Here is a 5,061-nt window from a genome sequence, read left to right as displayed (position 1 = left end):
CGAATTTTTTTCATGGACCCACGAATTTCTTTCCGACCCACGAAGGCACGCAACCCACGCCATTTATCACACTCGAAAATTTTATTGAAATATTGCCCTCATAAACCATCTCGCTGCTATTTCTATTTTTCAGCTTGGAGACAATTGCTTTTTAAATCCCAATTGTGTTTTTAGTGGTTTTATCAAAATGTATGTATTATTCTCTGAATTCCGAAAAAAACACCCCCTTTTCACAGACCAGATGGGATTTTTTCAGCCAGCTTTTCAGGCATTTTTTCAGTAGGGGTAAAAATGACGGACCAAAACTCGATTTGGATTTGAATTCAATTGTTTTCGAACTAGAAAACTCAATGGGATGGAAAAATTGCATAATAGTATGCAGTGAGGATTTGCTTATCTTATAATTTTCAGTGGGGACAAAAATCATAGTTTAACCGGGTGGATATTTTGACCAAATTTTCAGCGGTAAGGGCTCTCAGTGGGTCTATGAGAAGGGGGTGAGGAAAAGCAGGTAAAAATATTAGAAACAGGGCAAATAAATAAGAGCTTTTCAAAAATATTATGTTATATATCTCTTTTAAATTCTAAATTACACACTGTTTGCATAAAACTATAAAAATGTAACTTTCTCTGTACATGCCTTCAAACAGTTTCCTTCAACATCAATAAAGAGGCATGTTTTACATTTGATGTGAGATTTTCCACATATTTCTTTGCGATAAGCTTGGTCATAAAGATTTGTGTTGACGAAAACGCACTCTGTTTCTACTTTTCCGCAATGTTTGGTAATCTTTTCTGAGCACTTTGTTTTCTTTTCTTCAGCTATTTGTATGAAACAAAAATAATGAAATTTGGTTTAAGCATGCATGATATGTGGTGTTTGCATAAGTTACCTAGAATTATAGCCGGAAATCTACTGTGTAATACTAAAGTCTGTCCAGATATAATTGGCAGTGGAAAGAAGAATGCCTGTAACTTTTAATAGTATGTCAAATTTCAAGGCGAACAGAAAAGTCCTTCGGAAGATATGGGACCCGAAATCCCCCTTGGTAGCACTTTTCTGTGAAATATCAAATCTCCAACTTATTACTAAAAACGGGGGTTATGTTATCTTTTTTGAACAGTGCAATTAAAAGTTGGAAAGTGTTAAGTGTTGGCGCATTGGTATTATTGGTATCATTGATTATTTCGAAACGAAGTGAAATCATACAGTATAATTGTTTTTATTGAAAAGATAAGCAAGAACTTATATTGCCTTTGTTATTTTTAAGTCATTTTAAAGAACTTTGCTAATTCCCAAAACACTAAACACAGTTTAGCTATGAGGTCATTAAAGAGATCGTAAAATACGTTATGATCGAAAAACTGTTTTATCATATCACTACCCCCGTCTTTAGTAATAAGTTGGAGATTTGATATTTCACAGAAAAGTGCTACCAAGGGGTATTTCGGGTCCCATATCTTCCGAAGGACTTTTCTGTTCGCCTTGAAATTTAACAAACTTCTCAATCTAAGGTTGAACTACCACTGGCATAAAAATGAACGTTATAGCATAAGTAGAAAAAAAGCTCAATTTTTACAATTGCAAATTTAACGGCTAAAAGTCGCGAATTTTTCAACCAAAAATACATTCAAATATAGCGCTTTTGATTTTCTAAATCAAGCAAAAAAAATTTCCATAATCATATTTGACTATCAAAAGTTACAGGCATTCTTGTTTCCATTGCCAATTATATCTGGACAGACTTTTTAAGTCAATTCCCGGGGTGTGAGGCAGTGAGTTTACCAACTGACGGTATGTGCGAAGAAAAATTGGCTTACCTTTACAGTGCTTACAGTGCATTTTTGCAAATTTCAAACTCTTTTAGAGCAAGAAAATCAAGATTTTCGAGCAAAAACTTGCAATTTTTCCTAGATTCGCAGAAATTTCCACCCATACTGTGCATTTATCAAAAGTCCAGTGCATTTCGGATATTTTGATACCCGTCGGTCCTTCCCCCGGGAGTCAATTGCATTATTCAAAACTTCTTTTTACTGAGTTTATCAGTTAAAGGAATTCTACTGAAGCAGCAGCTTATTATTAAAAAACACCCACAAGAAAGTTCTTTCAATCAATTATTTTAATTTCATAAATTTTACAGAGGTTTGAGTTAAAGGCAATCATAGCATACAGTTTTGTTTGGGGGGAGGGGGGTTTCATTTTTAATTTATACCATTCCGAGGGTCTGCTCGTTTTGCTAATAGTTCTTTAGACGTTTCCTCATTGTTTACTTCAATTCTGGTGGCAGGTGCATCTAAGATATTAAAAGAGATCAACCAAAGAATTATCGAGGAAGATTAAGTGAAAAAGACTATACTTTTTTAATCAGAAAAATCTTCAGAAAAATAAGAACAATTTAAGAACAATGCTGAGCCTGAAAGACTTACGTCAAGGGGGTCTGCTAAGTCATCAAATGAAGTCACTCCTTACCCCTTCAATCTTCTGGAGTAGAAATTTTATCACGTTTTGCTTTTCAAATAAACACTCACTGTTTCAGAAATCGACCTTGTCGGGTCCAAACAAATACGGAATTTACTTACTTTGCACCAAAGTAAAAAGTCCAACAAATAAAAAACACACCCACAATGATTGCATCTTTTCAATTTGGTGTTATGACTAGTTTTATCTTTTTCGAGAGAGAAGAAATATTCAAAAACTGTTTTCAATGTTTACTTAGGTTAAATGAAAGCATCCAATGAGGGGGTTACTTAGATACTGTCGACCATAGGAACGCATTTTATTAGCCTACTTTCCTTTTTTAGCCACCAATGTTTAATTACTCTCTAAATCTTCAAGGTTCTTATTGTTTTCAATTTCAAAATTCAATTTTTAAAGGTTCTGTATTTCTATGAATTTTCAAACCACAGATTGTTTCTAAGAGACTTTCTTTCTAATTATAGGTTTGTCCCAATTTTTTTCTACTTTTATGATTTTTTCGTTGCATCAGGGGGTGAAAATAGAAGGGACCCTTACACTGCTTTTTTCCGGTCAAGTGTCTGTAACCCCCATTGTTTGAGTTGATAATGTTATTGTTCTATAAACAGCCAATCAAAAGCCAAGAATAAAATAAATAAGCCAATCAGCGAGCAGTATTAGCCACATTCCGCGGACGCGGTCGGGCGTGTAGGGATAAATTTTTCAAAATGGTAGATTTCACTTTCGTTTTCAGTTAGGCGGCTTATGGATCTGAGCAAATCTGAGCACTATAAGAAAAATAAACAGATTTAGCAAAGAAGAAGCTGAGGAATCATGGGCGGATCTAGGATTTTGAGGGTACCATGCAAAAACTAAACCTTTTTATCAGGTTTACATTAAAATTTTAGTCGGAATTAGTATGAAAAGTGTGTCCTTTGCTTTCTCTCATAAAAACCATTAATTTTCAGTACAGTAATTTAAACAAAATCGTTCTTTTCTCTGTATAAACAAGACCAAATAAAAGAGAAACCATATAAATATTTAATAAAAAGCAAACAGCAAAAGAGTAAAACAAAATTGAGAGTTTTATCTATTACTGTACTTTGTATAACAAGAAAAGTGTGTAAAGAGGGCAGTATAGAGTGAGAAAGATCTTCTTTCAAATTTGTTTTTTTAAATATTTGAAGTCATAAAATATTTTCCATGAATTACATTTTAAAGATATTACATATATACCTACAAATATATTACAAACAATCCCACCAAATAGAAATTCTTGTTGATACAAAAAAGTATTTTGTCTGTTTTGAAATTTATTTTGCAATCTTGAATTCCAAGAGTTCCATACAAAAAAATGTCATTTAACTATAAATCCCATGTTGTAATTTGATCAGTGTCCATAGGCTCAATCTCGCTGTCTCAGTCCACAGTGGGATTGGATTGTATGCAAAGTTTTACGACTACACAAATGAAAATAATATAATACACATCCTGAATTCAAAACTAGGGGTGGAGAATTCATACCGTCATTGACTGATTGACTGCAATAATCTTGAGGACCCTCATATTGTTTTTTGTATATATATGTAATTTTTTTATGAACTTCAGAATTCAGTTCTATAAAAACATCCATTATTGGCATTAATTTTCAAGCCAGCACATAAATAATGTCTTCTGCAACCTCATCCTTGAAGCATGACCTTTGATGTGTTTGTACCCTTCGTGTATCCTATTTGCTATTAAACATCAAGCTGTCAGTAAAGTGTTCAACGAAGCCAAGACCAAAACCAAAACAAAGCTAAGTGAGCAACTATCAAAAGAAATCTCCTGATGGTCAACCTCCTGGTTGTTGTTAGGGTTTCGATTATGTACTACTTGCTCATTTTCTCCATAGCATTGTTCTTGAAACTGATAGAATTCCAGATAAAAAACCCAACGCTTCTTTCAACTCTTCTGGCAGTATGCTGATGTGAGTGTTATTGTTTTCCATTTCCAAATTATAAACATATAATTTCCATAAAAAAATCTGATCTTGTTGTTTCACAACTAAAGTCAGGTCGATATTTGATGACTCCCTGACCCTGACGAAGGAGTGATTTTCCAAATGAGGAACATACAAAAAACCAAATTTCTCTGCAGCCTCTCTGATGTGGTTGGTTGAGAAATTTCTTGTTTCAGAAACTGAATAATTATTCGCTTCCAATGAACCACTACAAACTAAACAGTTCTCAATTGTGTGGTTGTCAAACAAAACCATTGACTGAATTTGATAGTCTTTTATGTGGTCCACTTTTCTCAATTTTTTCACACAATTACAGCACAAGTATTCAGGATCCTTGGACTTTTCATCATCAGCAATATCATAATCAAATAAAGTTTTGATTTTAATTTTAAATTCTGAGATGTGTTTAGCATTTCTATAGTTTGCTTGATATTTAATCTTTGATGCACAAAGTCTGCAAATCTTATCGAGTATTTCACAATGATTCTCCATCGATCCCAGAGATTCTAACACAATTCAAAAATTAAACGACCATGAAACAAACAACGACATTTTAAAGGATAAGCCACTTTCAAGGCTGCACCACGACATATTACTCTGCTTT

The 5,061-nt window shown here is 33.5% G+C and overlaps 1 long non-coding RNA gene across 1 annotated transcript; it reads right to left on the bottom strand.

Annotated features, from left to right (window-relative positions):
• Positions 1-562: 562 nt before the first annotated feature.
• LOC136824345 (uncharacterized) lies at positions 563-2,649 on the bottom strand. Its single transcript, XR_010849124.1, has 3 exons — positions 2,581-2,649; positions 2,214-2,294; positions 563-822 (listed from the first exon to the last, which is right to left on the bottom strand). It is a non-coding gene; the product is annotated as an uncharacterized lncRNA (long non-coding RNA).
• Between the last annotated feature and the right edge of the window lie 2,412 nt (positions 2,650-5,061).

Source organism: Clytia hemisphaerica, unplaced genomic scaffold, assembly GCF_902728285.1.
Source record: "Clytia hemisphaerica strain Z4C2 unplaced genomic scaffold, Clytia hemisphaerica genome assembly, whole genome shotgun sequence".
Lineage (NCBI taxonomy): Eukaryota > Metazoa > Cnidaria > Hydrozoa > Leptothecata > Clytiidae > Clytia > Clytia hemisphaerica.
Note: the sequence above shows the minus strand (reverse complement) of the source record. Positions and strands in the feature narration are given on the sequence as shown.